Source organism: Ochotona curzoniae, unplaced genomic scaffold (genome assembly GCF_017591425.1).
Source record: "Ochotona curzoniae isolate NIBS_2020 unplaced genomic scaffold, NIBS_Ocur_1.0 scaffold_4505, whole genome shotgun sequence".
NCBI classification, from domain to species: Eukaryota; Metazoa; Chordata; class Mammalia; order Lagomorpha; family Ochotonidae; genus Ochotona; species Ochotona curzoniae.
This window is the reverse complement of record NW_024467118.1, coordinates 16,967,439-16,991,801: the sequence shown is the minus strand read 5'-3', so window position 1 is coordinate 16,991,801 and position 24,363 is coordinate 16,967,439.

Here is a 24,363-nt window from a genome sequence, read left to right as displayed (position 1 = left end):
GATTTTCAATGTCAACTATGCTGCAAGATTGAACAGTTTACAGTATCTGGCATAGTCCTTAGACCTCTCCTGGTGCCTCATAGAACATCAGAAGTCTCTGGAACGTCACAGTGTGCACAGCCTGGTAGGCGAGCTCTCCTCCATACAGAGTCCTCTGTCAAGGTACACCGTAGGAACAGCAGCAGGAGCATCGTCCAACTCCATGGGTCATTCCAGCTTAGAGTTTTTCAGCTTTTGAAGGTAGCAGTATCAGCTATTCCCATGACTCACTTCTGTTGTACAGCAATAATTCTCAAGTTAAATTTAAAGATGACGTTTGCAGTTGTGAAACAGGAGGAACAGGGGGCAAAGTGTTCCATGCACAGCTCGGCAGGCATCCAGGCTTGTGTCTTTCTCCTCTGCCCAGGCATTCCAAAGTCACGGCAATTATTCCCAGGGATGACTGCTCAGTAATATTTACAGAAGAATTATTTAGAACGTGAGGTTTTGATTCCTGACACATTATCCTTTCTGTTCCTGTGGGCTAAGTAGACCAGGAATTAACATATTTTGTATGCAATAATGCTTTGGTTTAATATCTCTGCGGAGAAGGCTGGAGAGCATTGTGTGATGCTCTGTGCATGCTGATTCGAGAAGGCAGGGGAGGGAATGCTTACATGTTGACATTTTGGTTTTGGTAAATAAAGTGACCTTTAGCTTTCAGTCGCGCTCTCAAGTTTAAGTAAAGACAAATGAAAGCCTGAAAATCTCAGCTAAAAATAAAGTATGCTTGCAACAATTGTGTCTTGTGCTCGAAGTCAAATAGGCATTGCTTTTCCCTTCAGGCCAGCTTTCCCTTAAAATATCCAGATATTCAGAAAACATAGATTAGACAGATAATTCCTGATCTGTTTCTTTCCTTTCTTTCGCGTGTGTGTGTGTGTGTGTGTGTGTGTGTGTGTGTGTATGTGTGTGTGTATGTGTGTGTGTAAATGCACTGGTAACTTTTTTCTTGTAACAGCAACTTCTTTGAGTGGTTTTTAAAAAAATTCAGCTCTTTTCATGTGAGACTATTGCAACGGATTCTATGGGCCAGACACTGTGCCAGGTGGGAGGGCAATGCAAGGAAATGGAAAAACACAGTGAGAACCTATGCTTTTTCAATAAAAGGCTTAGTGGACTCTTTGGTGTTTATATTTTGAGAGCACACCCACTATGCATGTAGAACTAAACCAACATACATTGTCATGAGCTGAACCTTGATGTCTGAATAGTCCGAGGTAAACCAAGAACTCTATTTCAGCACAAGCTGGTGGGCTTTCCAAGGGAACTCCAATGTCTGTCTCTTTTATTCCCAGTCTACGCCGTTCATACATTCCTATTTTATGTTGCCTTTGACTTATTATTTTAGAGGACATAAATGTTTATGCCACATGTGTTCCAGAAATATTACATATGGACCACCAAGTCTCAAGTTCAAGTCTCCTAATTTCATTTTAATTCTTGTCACAAGTCCATGTTCCAGAGTCACACCAGGATCAGATTCGCACTATTCTACCTTGGGCAAGACGAAGCTACTAACTACATAGCAGCTTTTGCAGGCGGGTGTACATGAAGCCCACTCAGCCTTACTCCCCATTCTTAAGATTTTCCATTTGCCAAAAATATGTGACTGACGAAGGTGAGCTTGAGTAAATGAAGCTCAGTATATGCAATGGAAACAATTCTTAAGAGTCTTTAATTTCATTTGTAGTTAATTTTCCCCAAAATGAAAGCCATGAACAACCAACCTGCACCAACCAGATAGTCCAGCATCTATTCTTTAAGTTGGACTCATCACGCAAAAAGTGTGCAATTCAAAATTTATCCCTATGGACATGTAAATTGACCCCTCTCTTAACTGTCCTCTTGGGTTCAGAAATTATCTATCAGTATCAGAATAATGTTATGTTCTTGCCCTAATTTCTAGAACCTTGTTTCAAGATTTAACTTTAGGACTTGCCGTATGCTTGGAGTGAGAGATAAAGGATGTTTTTTTTTTTTTTCTTTGAGCAGTTTATTGCCAACATTTTCTGGAAATTTCATCAGATAAACATAAGCCTCAGTTCTTGATTCAACCATATATACATATGCAAATACTAGATACACAGAATGTAAACAAAAATGGTAACGATTCATGCATCAAAGTGTGAAATAGCCTCTATGTGTGTGTGTCTATGTTTATTATTTGTTTTCACTCAAGAATTTTAGCTGTTAATGAAAAGCCGTCAGCCTTTTTTTAATCAATCAAAATTCTTTTTTGGCTCACTCAAGGAAAAAAAAAAAAGATTTGCCACTAAGATTTCACTTTGTTTTCCACATGTGTTGTTGTCCACCAATCCTTCTCAGGCTCCTCAGTGCCACAGGCTTGTCCACCAAGATGGGAGGAACATTGTTGATGTTTAGGTTTTGTCAGTTTAAGGCGTTTGTGCAATTGTTCATGGTGATTATTAAATTATAAATACAATAGCACAGAAGAATTTCTCCAAAAATAAAAAACGCTAGTTTGTGAAACAGAGAACTCTTACTATGCTTTCTGTATGTCTTTCTTGCTTAATTTTATACCATTTGTTATAGAGCACAAAAACAGTATAATGGGATTAAAAGCTAAGAGGCAAAACGCAGAAAGTAGAGACTTTACAAATATTTCTCTGAAAGGCCAGCTTGATGTGATAAGTTTGGGATCTGAGACCTGAGTGTTCTGGTCAAGAGGACGAGCTCAAGAATGCTGGTGCCGGGTAGAGACAGGAATACACCGCCAACCTGCCCTCCAGGTGCCTCGAGGCAGGCAGTTATTTCATTATGGGTTCTCTTTCCAGAAAAAAAAAAAACACCTGAAAATTGTATTTCTTTTTTGTTGGAAAGACAGATCAGATTCATAGACAGGAAGGGCAGAGAGAAAGATCTGTCCACTGTCGCATTCTCCCTGCTCCCCCCCTGCCCCACCATCCCAAGTGAGCTGAGCTGAACCAAAGTCAGAAGCCGTGAGCTTCTTCTGGGTCTCCCACCCAGGTGTAGGTTCCCAAGGATTTGGGCCAAACTGGACCACTTTCCCAGGCCACAGACAGAGAGCTGGGTGGGAAACTGGGCTATAGGGATTAGAACCAGCGTTCATACAGGATCCTGGCACGTGCAAGGCAAATTTAGCTGCCAGGCTAACAGAGGTCACATTTTTGATAAGACAAATAACCTCCTTGCCTTTTCCTAATTCTCTTCCCTGATCTGTCTTTTCATATCATTTATACCATTTCATAAAACTTCTTTTTTACCAGTTACTGTCTGTCTTCCCAGGGAGAAAGTATGAAATATTCAAAAAGCCTCGGACCATCTTTGAAAGCCTTTAAATAGTTGCTGAATAAATGACTGAGATGATTGAAATCATAGTCTGTGAATAAAGAGGGACTAGAATTGGGGGAAGGAACATAGTCAATAGGCACCTCCAACAATATACATGTGTTCTTGAAATAAGAGAATACTTTGCCAATTTCATATTTTACCTGAAATCAGTGCTAGAACCTAGATTATACCAATGATTTTTTCTTTTCATATTTTTCCATGTTGTACAGCAAGAGTAAAAATAAATGTCTAGTTGAATTGAGTGTTTATCATCCTTCTTTAATATCTAGACTACACATTATACGGAGTCCAAAGGATTTTGTGAACCCTTGAAATATGGTGTTGCCTCCAATGAGTTTTACACTTAGCTATGTGGATATGAACAGTACTTAACATTAGCCTAGATAAAAACCAGCTGACATCTGGAGTGATCCCTTGATCCGAGAGGATATTTTGCTTACTGCCTCTAGTCTGCAATGCATGCACTTGGAAATAATATTGCATCATTTTCCTACTCCAGATGAATTTAAAAAAAATATGGGGACATGAACCTTTGGAGTTTGTAGCATAGACACTTAACAGGCCATTTTTAACAATCATTTTAGAAATACTCAAAATATTTTAATGGCTGTTGGTAGGGTCTAAGTATACATCAGAGCTTTCCTGAAAAGTTTTGTGATGACATTTCAAGGTACTCTATAAAGGACTTTTGTACTTTTGTGAGGAGGTCAACATTTTATCAGGCACATTGATTATAATACTAGGGTTATAAAAAAAAATCAAAGTCTGTAGCCTACTTTACAAAACCAATTTATAAGGAGGTATTATATTAAATTAGAATCAAGTAATTGGTCAGCACTGGCCTTCTTCCCCTTATCAAATGTCAGAAAGGGATACTGTATATTGATTACCCGTACCTATACAATGTCACTGGCTATATCTCTCTTTCCTCTCTCTCTCCCTGTCTCTCATTCTCTCTCTAGGTTTTGAAGATTATTATTTTTTTCATGAATATCATGATGCTTACACATGGTTTTCTCATTTATAGGTTGTGGAGATGACAAGGGTGGTTCTTTCCATGACTGAAGTGTAGGCAGAAAAGCAATAGTTGAAGCATGAGAGCTGTTCCAGAAGCTGTACTAGAAATATGTGCCCAGTTATTCCTACTTAAGACACAACAGATTGAAGGACAAAGCAGAAATAAATAGCAACAGACTACAGTTCACCTTCCCTAGAAGTTGCTTCGAAGTAACTATTTTGGGAATAAAAGAAAGAGTTGGATGAGTGACTATTGGGTATTGTCTTGTAGAACATTGTGTTAAGCTATGACTGTGACATTGTCATTCCAGATCCCATGTGGGTACGGGGTGAAATCTTGACTCCTCCACTGCCAAGCCAGCTCCCTGATGATGGCATGGGGAGGCAGGAGGGCCATAGTGTCAGATGACTGAATTCTCTGGGCCCTTACACTCACATAGGACACCTGAAGGAAGTTCATGGTTCTTGGCTTCAGCCTGGCTCATCCCTGCCTGCTGTGCTCACAAAGCATATGGAGGATCTCTCACTTCTCTCTCTCCCTCTCTCTCTCTCTCTCCACAGCATTCAAATAAAGTAATAAAGTAAAATAACTCTTTTTTTTTTTTTTAGAAAAAAAAAGTGCCTGTCTGTCCCTATTTCTACTGTCATGGTTCAATATTCACAAAGTCCTTTAACTTTAGGTATAATTATTTTGAAATTATCACACCTCTTCATTTTCCTTTTTCTCTTTATTGCCCCATCAGTGCAATGCCAGTATTGTAGGAAGGTAGTATCTCTATTTAATGTCCTTTACTTTGTTTCCATGGGAAGAATAATATCAAAGAGTTAGATTGTCTGAATTTAACAGTGAAGTCCACTAATTCTAATGTGCTTATACTAACTGGGTGGCTTATATGTGCAACATCTGTGTATCTTTTCGCTCATTTTCCAACCGAGGGATCAACTAACGCTCCAGTTAAGCTTTACGTCTTTTTGATATCACTGTGCCTATTGGGTCATACCACCAACTCCTACAATGGCTGTACATGGTGAATACATTTTCAACATTTGCCAGAACTCCTTTTGTTGGCCCTCATATATCTCATCCTCTACTACAACATTTAAGCTTTCTGAAACAAATACACAATTACGAGCACTGAACAAGCCCTGTGTGCATAATTTATCCCTATCCCAGATTTTTCTTTACCTCATATCACTTTCCAGTTAAATGTTTCAGACTGTTCAGGTAAGAATATATGCATCTGTGACATACTTATTTTGCCTGAGCACACACATCATTCCGCCTAGTATTAGAGTAAGTATTGCAAAAGCTGGTCTCCTGTATTAACTGCATAAACATGAAATAAAAATTGTGTGATTTTTAGCTCCCATGTTATTAAAACTATAACATGCATAATAATAATGTAATCAGAATCCCGTTTTTACATAAAAAAATCCAAGGAAAGGCACAGCATGGTAGCTTCATGGCTAAAGTCCTCTTCTTGCATGGACCAGGATCCCATATGGGAGCTGGCTCATATGCCAGCCACTCCACTTCCCCTCGAGCTCCTGGGAAAGCAGTCAAGGATAGCCCACAGTCTTGGGACCCAGAACCCACGTGGGAGACTCAGAAGAAATTCTGGCCATTGAGGCAACTTGGCGAGTGAATCAGTGGACGGAAGATGTCACTCCTCTCTGTAAATCTGACATTCCAATAAAAAAAAAAAATCTTTAAAAAATCAAAGTGTACAACATATTGATTGGTGCATGTGCAAATAATGAATGAACACTTCATTAATTCCATTAATATATCCATTATCACAAATAGTTACCAACTGTGACAGAGAAATGAGAAAGTACAAAATTTCTTCTCTTAGCACAGTTTTCTTTTGAACGATTTTACTCATTTACAATTCAAAGCTCAAATGCACATATCTTTGTTCTTACCTCTTCCAGTGATCTTCAATGGCGGCTGTAAAATTTGCGTTCTTATCCTAATACATAAAGATTCTCTTTTCTACAGAACCTTACCAAAAATTATTTATTGTTTTGATTAAGCTATTCTTGGCAGTTTTGAGGCAATATCTTTTTTTGTTTTGTTTTCATTTGCAATTTCCTGATTACTAGGATGCTGCTGAGTACATATCATAGCGGGTTTCCATTTAAATGTATCATTTGGCAAAATGTGTAATTAAGGCCTTCACATGTGTATCAATGGAGTCATTTGTGTGTGTGTGCATGTGTGTGTGTGTGTGTGCCTCTGAATCATGAATTCTTTACATACAAGGTCACTTCAAATCATTTATGAAATTAAAAGTTAATTTTATTTTGATGGGAAATAAATTGAAATCAATGCTGCTCAGAGCGCCCCTAGAATATTGGTTCTTTGGATACTTGTATCCAATGCCAAAGTGCATTGTTTTGATGCTGGCTCCTCCAGCTTCCCACAATTGCAGATCCCGAGAGCCAGCAAATGATGAGTCTATACTGATGTTCATGTCATCCACCCAGACGACCTGGATGCAGTTAGGGCTCCTGGCTTCAGGTTGGCCATGCCTGGCTCTTGTGTGTATTTTCGAAGTAGCAAATAGAATATATGTCTGTCTATCTGTCTCTGTGCCAGTTTCTTTCTAAAAATAAACTGAAAACTTTTTGGAAAGTCATGGAAAATACATTTTATAGAGGAATTTTGCTCAAATTTAATTTTTGCAACATAATACATCTCTCACTTCTAAGTTTAATAAAGTTTATAATCTGCCTTAGTGTTGTTGTCTGATCCACCATGAGAAATCTGCTTTACCAAGAATGTCTCCCATTCTGTGGATTGCATTCTTAATTTTATTTTTATTTGACTGTTTTATTGTCCATGAAAAGTCTTTTACTCTGGTGAAATCTTGCCTGCTCCTTAAAAATTTTATTGAATATGCTTTTGCATCATATTGAAAATATCATTGATACTAGAAATATTAAGAAATTTTTCTATGTTTTTCTCTGGGAGTTTTAGAATGCCTGGGCTTATACTTGTTTTAGATCTGTTTTGGTTCTTTTTTCCACATGATATAAGGTTAGGGTATCACCTTCTATTTGTATATGAATACACACTGTTATCAGTACTATTTATTGAAGAGACTTTTATTACTCACGGCATTTTTACAAGATTAACTTATTTATTTGAAATTTACTTATTTGAGAGAGAAGAGGAAGGAGAGATTTTCCATTTCATGGTTAAACCCTCAAATGGCCACAATGGCTGGCGCTGGCTGATCTAAAGTCAGGCACCTTCTTCTTCTTCCAGTCTAGAACAGCTATAGCCAACAAGAGTTCTGAGCAAAACAGCTTCTTGGCCTTCAGCTTTTCAGTGTATGTGTCATGCCATCTATTAAAACTTCTAGAATCTCAAGACTGGGTATGCCTCATGCAGCATTCTATAGTTCGAATTATCCTCCAACTTATTCACACCTTATTACATTGTGCCTTTAGCTGTGGACCCTATTTGTTTAATTTTACTTCTTGCTACTCATCTCACGCATCTTGCTCAATTTGACTCCCGGATTCTTTTTTTTTTATAAAGATTTATTTTTATTATTTTTTCATTGGAAAGGCGGATATACAGAGAGGAGAGACAGAGAAGATCTTCCATCCGATGATTCACTCCCCAAGTGAGCACAACGGGCCGATACTATGCCGACCCGAAGCCAGGAGCCTCTTCCGGGTCTCCCACGTGGGTGCAGGGTCCCAAGGCTCTGGGCCGTCCTCGACTGCTTTCCCAGGCCACAGGCAGGGAGCTGGAAGGGAAGCGGGGCTGCCGGGATTAGAACCGGCGCCCATATGGGATCCTGGGCGTGCAAGGCGAGGACCTTTAACCACTTGCGCCACCGCGCCGGGCCCGACTCCCGGATTCTTAACCTCGACCTATGCTACAGATGTTTAGAACATCAATTAAGCCTAGACAGTGCTCTGAATCATATATGAATAAATGAGAAGAAAATTCTTTAATTCACCATAAAACCAAATGTCCTTTATGTGGATGAGAAGTATTTTGTAAAATCTGACGTGCAATGTTATTGCACCTACTTCTGCTTCTCCGTGGCCCCGGCATCCACAATCACAGAATACAGTGTTTGAAAAATGAGTGGCTAAAAGAGTCATATGAATCAAAAAGCTAAGAAAAACTAAGTTACCAGAGCATAAAAATCCCAGTCTGATATTATTCTCTTTGAAATGAATTAGCTTTTGAAGTTGTTTTGTAACTTGCATTTTTTTTTTTAATTCAGCTGAAAATGGGCAGCTGGTTAAAATCTTCTAATTTCAAGTTCTCTTTCTTTGCACTTGCCTTTTGCTTCTTGTGAGTGAGGAGGCCAGCACACATCATTTCTACAATACCCATGCCAAACGCTGGGGCCATTTCTGTTATACAGCCATTTCAATGGTAATAATGGCTCGCATTGGCTGTAGTGTTAGAGGCCAGTGAAGCCAAATCGGCTGCAGCTGCATTGTTTTATAACAGAGGATAATGTTATCCCCACTGTCGTTACAAATGTGATTTCCTCAGAGTTCAAACACTCTTGGAGTTAAACTGTGATTTGGTGTGTAATGGTCAACTCATGTTCTGGGGATTAAGTTAATTAAAACAGTTGCCCTGCTCTATTAAAGCTCCCTGTAGACTAATTATTAAAGTGCCAAGCACCATTACAAACCTACAGCAATTGAAAGTCACAAAGGGAGTTGCTTATATTACAGGAACTCCAGAACTCAGTAGATTATCGCCTGTAGTAAAAGGACATGCACACTGAGAAATAGATTACCTTCGCCACAGCCACTGAGCTATTATAAAATGTACAAAGGAAAAGCCAAACGTACAAGCATTTGGATTCACAGCCTTAGAAACTGCACTTTCCCAAGCTCGTCAAACACCTGACAAAGCAGCCTGGCAAATGGCAGAGAACACAGCCCAGGGAATCGGGAAGCACATCTTCCCACCCCTGGCCTGCCCATGTAAAGTCTCATAATCCCCTTCACCTTGGCTGAACAAGCATTTCAGGTATGACCTGAACACTTTTATGAGACTAGTGTTTCAATTTTGATCCATCTTATCATCAAGGTTCTTTCCAAACAACACCTATTAGGAGAAGGTAAAAATGTAAAGCAGGAAGCGTCAAATTGTATCTAAGACTACATACCCTATTTTGAACACCTGGAAGAATTCATAAGTTTCACATTCTGTACTGATGCATAAAGGAGAAGGTTAATGTTTTTTCCTAATGGAAAATTCCACAGAATTTTCTTTAAAAAGTTACCTAGGGCAAGGCAGAACAGCCTAGTGGCTAAATCCTCATCTTGCGTGCACCAGGATCTCATTTGAAAACAGTCCGTATTCTGGCTGCTCCATTTCCCATCCAGTTCTCTGCTTCTGGCTTGGGAAAGCAGTCAAGGACAGCCCAAAGCCTTGGGACCCTGCACCCACATGGGAGACCTGAAAGAAGCTCATGGCTCCTGGATTTGGGTGGGTTGAGCTACAGCTGTTGAGGCAGCTTGGAGTATAAACCAGCAGATGGAAGATCTTTCTCTCTGCCTCTCCTTCTCCTTGTAAATGTGCCTTTCCAATAAAAATAAGTAAATCTTTTTTTAAAAGTTGTCTAATATACTTTTTTATAACATGTTCACTTTGTCACTACAGTAACTCAATAATAGTCACACACAAAAATTTTACAAAATATTTACAGCTCTATTACAGTAACAAAAGAGCATTGGTTATAAATATACATTGACATGAACGTTAAATCCAAATGTAATAGTTCTGTGAATTTAAGACAAATTATTTCTCCTCTAGAATTTTTGAGTCCACATTCACAAATTGTCACTTCACAAACTGTCACACACACACACACACACACACACACACACACACACACCCCACTCAAACACACCTTGCTTTATAGAGATTAAAAAAAAAGATCCATTTCGGGGTCAGCTTATTATAATCAAAACTGAGTTTGTCTCTTTATGCTGGAAGGTGTGTTAACACATTTAAAAGGTAGTTATGTGGTCTTTTAGGCAGTGTTTTGATAAATGAACTGTAGGGGTACAAATTTCTGAGTTTATTCCAACAAGAGAAAATAAATCAAGGCAGAAAATTGATTGAGTTTAGGGTAATTATTATTATTTCAAAGCTATCCTTGATCTGTCTCAATTTTCCAGTATTTGGCTGTACTTATTACATTCATTTGATTTTTCTAGCACATAAACCATGAAGATGTGACTAAGGCTTTTTTTCATATGAGTTATACCAATATGTAAATACATATCTTTTAAAAACTGTTTTCTTAATTAGCTTTCCATTTATGTTAGCTTAATCCCAACTGCTAATACTATTGTTACATGTCAGGCAGTAAATCACTTTGGGAATCATGTTGTGTAGTCAATATATCATGTTGTAAATTTCGTTTTCTCACTAGAGTAACAGCAGCTTCTAATAGGAAGCAAGAGTTCTCATTATTACTCCAAGAGGTGCCAGGGCATCAAAATATATAAACCCTGGCAGGGCTCATTCATCAGTAAAAGAAATCTGTTCCCAACAATAAAATAGGGGCTGAGAAGCACCAGTGACCATATGTTTGTGTCAAATAAGCAGGAATATAATGGAAGAAAGAATAAAATATACAGAAAAGCAAATATAGCTTCCAAAATTCTAAGCAGAAAGTGTTCTTTGTACAATCATTGAGATAATTGTCACTTTTATAAACATTCGTAACTGAATGACTTAATTTTTTTAATTCTCTCTCGAAAATAAAGGTAAGCCTGCACAAATACAAAAGACACTTCGCAATAGAATTCTATGTGCTCTTTTGAAAAATGTGGATATTCATAAATTATGTGCAATAGTACTATCATTTTGGACAGTGCTTTAAAACTGATAACATGATTAGTAAACATGCCTGAAAGAGTGCACATAGAATAACTATAAGATGCATTGGTATTGGATTTCCTCATGGAGTAAAGCACAAAGATATATTTAATCCCTGAGAAGCAAATGTAGCAAAGTCACAAAATGTTAGTTTTCGTGCTTTCCACGTGGATATGGCCTACGATGCTGCTTCCCAACAGCAAGAAGTCATGTGACCCTTAGAACATACTTATCGGTCCTTAGAATATAAGCGACTACAATTATTGCAGCAAATGTGTGTTTGACCCTTAGAATAAAAGCAACTAAAATTATTGGAGTAAAGTTGGTTATCCTATCATGCAATTTAATTAATGCTGTTCATTTTTTAAATATGCAAAGAAAGAGACCTAAAACGGTATGTTTCCTCAGTTGAAAAAACAGAATGATTGACAGTTAATACCTCATAATCAAATTGATAATAGTATTATCATCATGTGCTAGTATTGTTTCAATTAATCATGGCTGATTACCTATCTGAATTGGCCGCATTGATTATTAACCACATACTTAATATTGCTACTCACACTGAACATTAGATGTTAATGTTAGAGATGATACAGGGTAACCTGACTTGATTTACTATCTAGATTTTCAAAATTATTAAGTAAAATTACTACAGTGTCTTATTCCTGTTCTTACGGAAATAGAATAAATGGCTATACAGAATCATGGAGAACTGGCTCACTCACTTGTGCAGTGTAATTTCCCTATGTGCCATCTGCAAACTGGATTCCAGGAAGGCTGGGGATCCAGTTCCAATCCACATCAAAGGCCTGAGGCTCTGGGAAGGCAGAAGCAAAGAGCAGATATGAGAAGCCCAGCCCTTCTTCTGCCTTTCCATTCCGTTTAAGCCTTAATAGGTTGGAAGATGTCCACCTACATTAATGAGGGCAATGATCTTTACTCAGTCCAAGGGGTAATCCCTTCCAGACATCACAGCACCACAGTCGTCGCCAGAAATAAATGTTTTGCCAACTATCTGGGCATTGCTTAACCCAGTCAACTTGACATGCAAAATTAACCATGAAGCACATCAAGTAATTGTGTTCTTTCATGCCCAGGAAAATGACCTACGCTATCACTGCTGGATGAGGAGGAGACATCAAGAAAACACAGCCCTGGTTTATTACCCAAAGTTGATTACAGTGCCTCTTAAAATCAATGAAAGTTCAGTGAGCTTCACGTGGGTCGTGGTTGTGGTAGATTGGGCAGTATCACTTTGACAGGCTGTAAAGACCAGTAAGTCTAAGGTTCTTGTTGGCATTTTAGCTCCTGCATGTGCCTGCTTAGCAGACTAGCACTGCTGCCATCTAAGTAAATCTGCTCCTAAAATATATTTTTATATGAAAGCATCGTATCTGCAGTTTCACAGCAAAAGGAGCCACGGCGTTAAGAGAGGAATGACCTAAATCGCCAACCAGATTTTTACATAAAGTACTAAGGTAAATCAGAAAAATAGAGCAGAGTAATTTCATGATCATACAGTGAATAACCAACAGCACCTCTATAAATTAGCTCATAGTGTAACTATGTTTTCAGGCACAGCATCCTCAGCATGAAAGATCCCTCAGTTTGCTGGAAATGGTTTCCTGCTTGCTGTCTGGATACTGACACCATTACAAATTGTAGAGAAAATAAATTGAGAATAAATACATGTGGAAAGGCCATTTACAAGTCTGACAGCAGTTACCATCAAAGCATGCTGTATTTTCTCATTGTCAATGAGTATGAGCTGGAGCATCCTCAATACTGGCACTTTATTATCATTTAAATGTGCTCCCAGCACACAAGCATTGGCATAATGAGCAACTAGGTTTTGATCACAACAGCAAAAAATCTAGTTTTCTGGTATGGGTCATTATTATTTTTTGGCAAGAACTGATGTTATAATAGGAAATAGAATTTATTTCCAGAACCTCAATCACTCTCTTTCACTCTTGCTCTGTCTTTTCCCACTCTTTCATGTCCTCCACATTCATTTTATCTCCAAGTTCACAGATGTATGAGATTTTATTTTTAACATCTGCATCATTTCAAAATTATTCACAATATTTGGCTGTTTTTCTATCCTAATTAATAGAAAAATACTAAAATTACTAAGTACTAAAATTACTAAACTGTATTTGGTCATAAAAATAGAAAACCAGTCATGAAATTGCAAAATATAATTATAAACCACAAAAGCAGCCATTTCAGAACTATGACTATATTGTGAATCTTAATTTTTTCCTGTGTGAATCTCAATTTGTTTCCTGTTTTATTCAATACACATTGTGCAGCTGACAACAGAATAATTTTTATATGTATAATCAATTTGCTAAATGTATTTGATGCACACATGTAATAAATCTTACACTACATGAAAAGATGTATTAAAATGTGTGCATCATAGCTACATTTAAATGTATGATGATATTATTTTCTGTTTACAAAAGTTGAATTGCCCAACAGGAAATATGTAAGTTACAGTAGTATGTGATTTGGGAAGTAAAACGGCAAACCAGCTCTCAGTTGTCAGTTCAGGTTCCAGAGGCATGTTGAAATGGTGGAACTGAATGGAATCTGGGTAGAAATTCACAAAGTTTCCTGAGAGCAGTGTCAAGAGAGGCTTTTTCTGCCATTGAACCCACAATGCTCTGCAGGATCCCCATTTCTGGAGAGAGAATAGTGTTAAGGAAACCAAGCAGATTACCAGAGTCAAACAATGGAAAAACCCCTTGCTCTGCAAGATCCTGCTGAGAAGGGGCAGGAAGCAGAAAGAATCAGCACATGCTTTACAGTGGCCCTCTAACCCCAATCCCTGGAGTCCACATCGCCAGCCAGCAGAGACAGATGTTTAAAGAGCTCGGGGTTTACTTCTGTTTTCTCATAGCTAGCAGTCAAGATTGGATTTGGATCCATGAGAGAATAAACTGAAAATGAATACAATATTGTAAAACATTAAAAGTTCTTTTGGAAAGATGAAAGGGTTGGTAGGATAAAGCTAAGGGAAGATTATTTTCATGGAAAGAGCATGTTGATAAAGGCCTGGTATCACATCACAGCAAAAGGAGCTTATGGAAGATGGTGGAAATGGTAGGAGCCAGTAACAGAAAGGATTAAGAACAGAAGTAGGCTGTTGTCAGATGCTGAGGCTGAGTGGAGAATCAGCACAGAGCTTAGAGATCAGGAGTGCTGATTCCACTTCCATTTGCCGATGCTCTGATTACCACGTTGAGATAAAGCCTACTTGGTGGGGTCAAATAGAGAGGGAGGAATATCTGTTAGTCAGTAATCACAATAATCCAAATTATGCTGATTAACCAAAACTGACAATGACTCAGATAAATGCATTAGCAATGGGGATTTTAAACAGCTGTCTTCTGCATCCATGGACATTTTGAATGAATCAGTAGATACTCCAGATGGATTAAATGTGGAGCCAAGGGTGATTTGGTTCTCAATAGCTAGAATTATGCTGGTCATTATTTTAAATAGAAAGTTACTTTTTTTCAGAATAAGGAGAAAGCAGAGATTATGATTTTGCACTTTTTTTAAATCTGCCTAAAGTCTATTTGGCAAAAAATTGCTAAGTAGGCAATTGGATACAAACATTTATAGATTAGCAAAATGTCTGAGATGTAACATTATTCATTTGTGGACACAAAGGTTTATTTAATGCCTTGTGACTAAATAATTTCATCAAGGGAGAGATGGCAAGTAAGAGTGAGCTGAAGTCAAAGAATTGAAGCCCTAGTGCTTCATCAGGAGACTTAATTCTGAAAAGATAATAAATATAATTTGGAAGGAGCAAGAAGAGACACAAAATAGACAAAAAGAAAAAAAAACAAAACAAGAAATATGATATTCTGGAAGCCATGAGATATGCTGAATAGAGGAGGAGACAATGTCACTTCCTTACTTCTAAGTTAGAATTCATGATTGAGAATTGAACTTAGCAACTATAACACTGAAGGAAGAAACATCTGTTCCTTTAGTGGAGAAAAATCTAAATTAACTTTAATGTATTGTTGTTTGACTGCCTTTTCTCCATTAAATCGTGAATGTTTTGAAATGTATTCTGCATGATATGAGCTTACTTGAATGAATTCCAATGCATCAGAACATTTCATTCTTTTTGGTAGTATTGTAATCTCTGTCATTCCTAAAATACAATTTAGGAATTTCATCACATTTTAGAAAATGGTAGAATGTGATCTCTTTGTTGTTTTTTTGTATGCTGTGCTCCTTCCATTATCCATATTTGCATATTAAAGGATAAAAGTTCTGGCAAGTAAAAACTATTAAGAGAGGAGCCATGTGTTAGAACTTGGAAGATTTTATACAGTGAGTAGTAATGGACTGCTTAATTTAGACAAATATGTTGATTTTCAATATTAAATTGTAAAATACCTGTTTCATTAAAAATGATATATTTCATTTAATCTGCCAAATTTAACACAATACAGTGGCACTCAATCTATTTAAGTGTCTTAATACCTAAGGAATTGGATTTAAGTCATTATTTTCGGGCTTTTTTGTTTATTTATTTGTGATATTCAGTCAAGTTGTACATTTTTAACTTATTCAAGAAGCTTGTATACTTTTAGCATTTAATTTTTTACAGGAATTTTGAATATATCTGTTTTCATTGCTTTTCTGCTTCTTCATTTGATCTTTAGTGTTAAACTCTACATATTTCATTTAGTTTTATCATTAGTAACAGAATGTAACAATTTTGTGAATACTCACCTCTTGGCCTTTTCCAAGATCCATATACTAAAATTAGTAGTAATTGAATTTCTGTTGTGATTGTGATTCAGTTCCAGTTGGAGAAGTTTAGAAAAAAGTTAATTCCCAGACTTGCTTGTTTTGCCTCTCCTTTTTCATCTCACTCTAACATTTGTAAGAAAATGTACATACAGAAATGTGCACATATATTTCCAATTTTGCATACTGCTAGAAATGTGATATTTCTATGATAATAGCAGTTAATAATATAGTATTATTCTATTTCCACTAGAAATGAATGAGCCCTTTCAGAAAGATAAAATTTGGTAATACATATTAAATAGTATTAACCCTGCATGCTTTATTTGCTTTCTCAAATTATTTTATGTCTAAAAGAAGCTTGTCCCAGTAATTTTCTTTTATGAAGAAATTCAAAATTTCATTAAATTTTCTTCATCATTTTTGTAAGTTTTAGTGATATATTATTGATAGAAGACATAACATCTCAATTTTTTGTTACGTGCTTTAACTTTCATCCTTGTTAAGTGTTTCTGTTTTATATCTTCCATTCTTAGTTTGTTGACAAGTATTGCATCAAAATATCTATTTTCTTTCAATACGTTTTACATAAAGTTCATTGTACATAAAAATGTATATACTTAGTTCAGGATTGTGAGTCATTGTGTTAAAAATAGGATATAATGTATATAGTGTTTTAAATAAAAGTTACATAGCTTGACTTTTAGGTTTGTTATGAATTTTAACATTTTAATAACCTGTTTATAAACATCCATTTTTATATATATATAAAAATGGTTGTTTACTTAATTTTAATGTAAACAAGCATGTTTCAAAATATACATATTTAGAAAGAAATAGCATGATCATATATAAATTTTTAAGTTGTTTAAAATGCATTTCACACTCATTCCTCCACCCCCATTTGGTATTCTGCATGTTCTAGAACACTTTGTTGTGGTCTACTAACATCAGATTATTTTTGGAAGTTGAATTATGGAGGACACGGTAGGATGTCTCAGTGGCTAAATCCTCATCTTGTAAGTGTGAAGATCCCATGTGGCACCTGTTCATGTCCTTGATGCCCTGCTTCCCATCCAGTTCACAGCTTTGTGGCCTGGGAAAGCTATAGAGGGAGGTCCAAAGCCTTGGTACCCTACGTTCACATGGAGACCAAGAAGGTGCACCTGGATCATGACTTTGGATTAGCTCACTTTTGGCCAATGTGGCCACTTAGGGAGTGAATGAACCAGTGGATGGAAGATTTTCTGTATTGCCTTCTTGTCATACATCTGTGTCTCCACTAAAAATAAATAAATCTTTAAGAAATGTTGGATCATTGGGACAAGCATTGTGGAACACTGGGCTACATCACAGCTTGAGAAATCCACGTGCCATATTGATGTTCCTGTCTGAGTCCTGGCAACTTAGCGCTCAGTCCAAATTCCTGCTAATGCACCTGACAGGAAGCAGCGGATAGCTGAAGTACTGGAAACACTGCTAACTCTGCAGAAGACTGTGTGGAGTTCCCTACTCATGGTTTTGACCAGTGTAAACCCTAGCTGTTGTGGACATTTACAGAGCAAACTAAGGAATGGAAGATTTCTCTCTCTCTCCCCAACCATCTCTTACTATCTTTCAAGTAGATCACAAGTAAAATATATAAACATTTACAATTTTTGAATTAATATGTAAGATTTAATTTATATGTGTACATATCTCAGCAGTTCTGACCAGCAGGCACCTGGGACAACCAACGGGATCAGGCAACAGGGTTTCTCAGCAAGGAACACCAAAGTAAGTCTGGTAGATCACATCCATTTATTATAAAGCAAGCACAGCTTATATAGACTAAGAAAAGGGGAAGACAGGAATGTGTCTCCTGACGATCCTCCCACCCACCAATGACACTGTCTAGGAGTGTCACTTCTAGGCGTTGGCTAGAAAGCAGCTGTATCTCTCCAGATCCTCCAATCCTCATGTACGTTACATATAGCTGGCAGGTAATGGGGGGGTTGCTAGCTATAATACTATATGGTCCTATAATACAAAGTGACATATCTTTCAAAAATTAGCATCCTCTCGAATAAGTGCAGGCAACCATTAAACATCATAGCTTTCTTGCTAATACTAAGGAGAGCTTGTGAAAAAATTATGTAACATATAGTATTCTACACTCTTCATGTACATTTTAATGATCCCTTTAATAATCCTATGAGTTCCATATCACTTTGCATATGATTAAATCACATAAAGTTGCATAACTCACTTATGCTCTTCCGCTAGTTTGAGAGTTACATTTTCAAGCTAAAACCAACTGTCTGAGGAACCAATTTTTTTAAGCAATATATTTTCCGTGGTTTCCTCTGGAATTTCATCCATACCATGTGTTTCTACATTTTATTTTCTCATATTTATATACTTTAAACCTTCAAACTCATGCTTTTTAATTTTAAAATGTATGTGCATATTTTATGATTTCCTGGATTTCAAAGTATTCAGATTTGGGGAGCATTTATGAATGGAACTTTAGTGTTTTAATTTGATTAGACACTGCTGTTAAAGGTATAGACATGAAGAAAATATGGAATCCCAGCTTGTGATTTGTTAACTTTCAAGACCAATTTTTTTTAAAACATTATAATTTACAATTTAACCTTAAAAATAGCAAAATTGGGCCCAGCGAGATAGCATAACGGTTAAGGCCCTCACCTTGAAGGTGCCAGAATCCCATATGGGCACCAGTTCTAATGCCAAGGGCTCTACTTCCCATCCAGCTCCCTGCTTGTGGGCACCGGAGGGATGGGGGCAGTTGAGAATGACCCAAAGCCTTGGGACCCTGCAGCTACGTAGGAGACCAGGAAAGAAGTTCCTGGCTCCTGGCTTCAGATTGGCGCAGCACCAGCCGTTGTGGTCACATGGGGAGTGGATCATCAGATAGAGGATCTTCTCTGTATCTCTCCTCTCTATACATCTGCCTTTCCAATAAATAAAGAAATGAATAAATCTTAAAAAATAACAAAATTATAAATTTGAAGAAATCATCTCATTTGTTATTTTCTTATTTTTAATTGTAATTTCTGGGGAATTTTAATTTTTTAATATCTATTGACACAAATTTGCAATCAATGGGTACTTTATTTGTATCTAATAGCACAGAGTTGCAAATTCATCTTCCCCATCATTCAGTATCTAATTTGAAATGTGAGGAAGTGTAAATCACTCAATAATTTCAAACCATTTTTAAAACAGAATTGACATTTATTGCTTTGGGCTGGACTTAATATGCGTAAGACTTGCGCTATTACAGTTAGGAATATTTAGGTTTATTTGTGCATGTAGGCACAAGGTTATCTATACAGGCATACATATGTGATTTATTCATTATGCGTACTATATGTATAGAATGAAAATCCCTCACTACCATATTGCAGGAGGAGGTGGTTGATAGGCAATTTGTGAGAAGAGAGCAGAAAAAGGATAAAAATAGTTTTTTTTTTTAAGTTTAGATCAGAACATTAGTTTAAGTGATGTAGTTTTTTTTTTCTTAAGAGCAAACTTCTTTTTCCTGAAAAGTTCAAGAGAAAAGCATGTTTTGACTTTTCAAAACGCAAAAACTGCTCACAATCTCAGTCATGTCCATAGTCTTGATTGATCCATTTCCTCTCAAAAGTAATTGAAGAAATTATGAAGTTTGTATTTTACACCAGCAATAAGCTAAAATTGCTACTTAATTCTTTAATAAAATAAAATTCCAAACTCCTGTTTACCAACTAAGGGTTTTTCAAAAATATGTTTCATAATATATATTCCACATAATGAATAATAAAGATTGCATCAGTTCTAATAAAACAGCAGAAAGTTACAATAAAAGAAGGAACTCAACTCTGAAAGATTTCAGAAAGAAAGATTGTTGGGTTATTGACCCCAATCCTTTCAGGCAAACAAGGCTGAAAGGAAGAAGGAGGGCAAAGGCAACGGAAGAACGGCTCACTGAAGGGGAAAAAAGCAGGGCCAATTTGTGAACTTGAATGATGGAAAGAACCAGACCAAGCCGGGCTGTGTCTATCTCAAAGGTGACTTTAGAAGGAAGGATGCAGTCAATGAAGGCAACGAACTTCGTTACAAAATGCAAGATCACATGAAAGCAAAGATCAGATGTTTCTTTTATCCTTGTGTGTGCTTCATTGTTAGAAACGACCTGAATTAAACTCTTGATTATTCTTGCCTCCTATAGGATGTAGCAAGGACATATTTTCTCCATCTCTATTGCTGCCTTGAGATTATTGAAAATATTATTGTTATTAAGTGATTGAGAGGTGGGTGTATTCCAACATTGTATTTACACAGATAGGATGACGAGGACAAAAATCTTATCAAAATAGATACTTGGTTATAAAATATTATAAAATACTAACTACATTCATTCTACATAACTTATGTTACTAATGTGTCTGGTAACCCAATAAAGTAGGCATCATTGGAATGGTGTGATGGTCCAATTTCCAAATCCTCACCTTGCATGTGAGGACCCCATTTGGGTGCCGGTTTGTGTTCTGGCTGCTCCACCTCCCATCCATATCCCTGCTTGTGGCCTGGGAAAATGTTAGGAAACCTAGAAGAAGCTCCTGGCTCCTAGTTCCTAATGAACATTGCTCTATCTACGTTAAAAGAAAAATTATTTCTGAAGATCAAGGGTGACCAAACTCAACCGAGGTGAATGCTTTTTGTACAAAAAAGGTTAGACCATCTGTCCTCTGGATGTCCTTGAGAAAGCTTAAACAAGACATTGGAGATGTCAAACGCTTGCGTCTTCCTGGTTAGGATAAAAACGCTCAGGATTTCCCACTACTCAGTTCAGCAATGTGGACGTGTTCAGATACCCTAGTGGTGTATGCACATACAAAGATCAACACTGATCAGAGAAATATGGGTGGAGGAGCATCTGCACCATCTGCATTCGGAAATCAGGCCAACGCAGAACAAATCTACACGCGGTAACTCAAGAATATCCTCCTCTGCCCTGCTCTGAAGATCTCAAAATGAGCCACAAGAGAACGCTAGTTTTTGGATATTTTCACACAAAAGCTGTTTCTAGGAGTGGATATTTAGCCTAGGGATTAGGACACGTGTGTTCCATGTCAGGGGACCTGGGTTTCATCATTCACGCTTTCTACCAGTTCAGAACCTGGGACACAGCAGGTGGAAGCACACGTGACTGAGTTGAGTTCCTATGGACTGGCTGTAAGATCCGTGCTGAGATCCTGACGCCTGCCTCGGGCCCTGCCCCAGCCCCAACTATTATGAGAATTCGTGAATTGAACCAAAAATAGGTAATGTGTCTTTGTACCTCTTTTTCTCTCGCACTCTCTTTCTTCCCATTTCCTCTCTGCCTCTCCCTTAAAAATGAAACATAAGGGCCAAACGCCATAGCCTACTGGCGAAAGTCTTCGCCTTGAAGTCGCCATGATCCCATATTGACGTGGTTCTAATTATGGCATCCCCGCTTCTCATCCAGCTCCCTGCTTGTAGCCTGGGAAAGCAGTCAAGGACAGCCCAAAGCCTTGGGACTCTGCATCCGTGTGGGAGACCCGAAAGTGGCACCTGGCACCTGGATTCTGATCAGCTCAGCTCAACAATTGCAGCCACTTAAGGAGTGATTCGTCCGAAGGAAGATCTTCCTCTCTGTCTCTCCTCCTCTCTGTATATCTGACTTTCCAATAAAAAATAAAAATAGTAAAATTAAAAAAAAAAAAAGAAAAAAGAAACACACGAGGAAGCCAGTATTTTGTGGAAGATGAAATAAAAAAAAAAAAAAAGAAAGAAAGAAAAGCTTATGCTGCCATAAAGAGCTTGAAATCTAGGCACTTTTTTTTTTTTTGCATGAATGTGGTTAGGTTACTTGCTGTGGAAGCCTCCTGACTTCTTGGAAGCTGACAGGAGACTCATAGTGCATTACCCATAGATGTGTGAGGAAAAGCAGGCTGTTTTTTCACACACCTACGTTAAGACAATTCAATAACTGGACTGTACCTTGAAAATGTATCATTTTCATCACTTTATGCAGATGTTTTAGAGATTTGTTTAAGAAGAGAAACTCCATTTTTTTTTTCTCCAAAACATAATAATGAAAATGAGAGCCCCGTAAATCTACTCTTCGTGTTTCCAAGAACTTTGAGGTTCTTTCTGGATCTTCCTTTCCACTTCGATCATAAAAGCAAGTGACATGTTTTCTAGGGGCACAATTCTTAAGGTTGGATTTTTGTGTTTTGTGTATTTTTCACATATCCACAGCTGCCAGAATGTCTTTGAATGCCAAGTTTAGCAGATTTCTTCAGACATCTCACATACAAATTTCAACCACACACAAAAAAGCAAGAAGTTATGGTCGTTGAGTCTTTGAAATAATATAAAATAGGTTTTCTTAGTTATGCACTGAACTGTGAGGCAACAGTGGACTATTGAGCTTCTCACTAGTTCTATTTTTGCTTCATTGCCAAGGGAAGGACTTAGTAGTCAAAGTGTGAGAAATATTCATTGGTGATTATGAATTTCTAAAACTTGATTTAATTCTCTGTGGAGGTTAGATTTTGCCATGCTTTAAACCTCACTGCAATTGTGAAATAGTACTGGTCTTTATTTACTTAGCTTCTCAAAACTCACTCGTGTTATTCTTTCAATGTTCTGTTTTGTATCCAAACTGGTATTCCATATCGCTTAATGTGCCAGCCACGAATTAACCGAGTAAAGTTGTACTTTGCAGTGATTGAAAATCCCATCACTTCATTTCAGTTGCATTTGTTTTTTTTTTCCCTTTGATTTAAGATGCAATTGACAGTCATGGATCTTGGGACACAAATTTTCCTCTAGACCCTGAAAGATTTGTATTTCATGATGAGATTTATAACCATCAAGGACCTTCAAACTGTAATTGCCAAGTTTAATAATTTGGGGGGTTTTCAAAATATATTAAGAATGTGCAGAATGTGCAGAATGTGCAGGCTACCATAATGGGCCCAGTGCTGAGTAGTATATTCCCTGGTACATATAATCACAGGGTTTATTTTTGAATTATACTTTCTACTTCACTGTGATTATTGACTGAATTATACAATTTTGTCAAAGGCCAGTCCAGTGGGAAAGAAGACTTAATATTCTGTTAATTACATTTGTGGAGGTAAAGCTTGAAAATTTCATTGACTCTCCAAGTTCTCAATTTGTAATGCTCAAAGGTGAATGTATTGATGTATTTTACCACATGGTGCGATTCCTACTGTAATGCATGCTGTCATTCAATTGCCCTCAACTTAAAAGGAGTTCCTTAGTTCAGTGATGTGCAATTATACAGGGGTCAGAAGTTAAATTCGTGTCCAAACTGTTTCTGTTTCCTAGATTTTAGTTTGCAACTTATGCCTCAAAAAGAATCAATCATGGGAACTTGTTTCCATTACAAGAACACAGTATTTTATGTTTTTGAACATTTAACCATGGCTCACACAAATTAATTATGCAGTTATTTAACTATTATTTTTATTTCCTTATAGATGGTGTTTCTCTGTTTCTAAATTTGGTCCTTAATATAAAAACCTGTGTCCTAGTTCACAGGGTTTTTGTTTGTTTGTGTTTCTGTTTTGTTTTTTCAGATACTTTGAGATCACAAACTACTGAGAAATAAAATCCTCATTCTGACCACTGGGCGTAGACATGCTGCTTACAATTTGAGGAGTGAACCAGAGAATGACAGATCTCTCTTTCTCTATCTCCCTGCTCCCCTGTCTATACATCTGATATTCAGATAACATAAATAAACCGTTAAAAAAAGAAAGGAGGTAATTTGGGTACAACAGATGTCTGAAGTTCTTTCCAGAGCGATGTTATGCAGAAGAACTAAATATCCTTAAATTGTGGCAGTTTGATATATAAAATAACTTACATTATTTTTTTTCTATTTTGAGATAATTGGCGTCCCCACTCCATTTACTTGTGAAATTGGGATCATTGGTATACAGCTAATAATGTCACAAGGCATGCTTCAAGAGATTTTCATGAACCTTTTCAAAAAATATTGTTATACCTTCAAATATACCAGCAAAAATGATTTGTGACTTGATATGCATAGTTGATAGTGTCTGGTTGTTTTTGGTTATCATAACAAGGAACAAGAAACTAAATTTTAATGTGGCTAAATTTTAATGACTATGTTTAGTCAAAGGAACCATAAAATCAGCAAGCTGTCACTTCATCAATGGTGTCTTAGTCTCCTTTCTCATACAAAGTGTAATTCTTTTATCCAGAAATGTTCCAACACTGGATAGACCTTG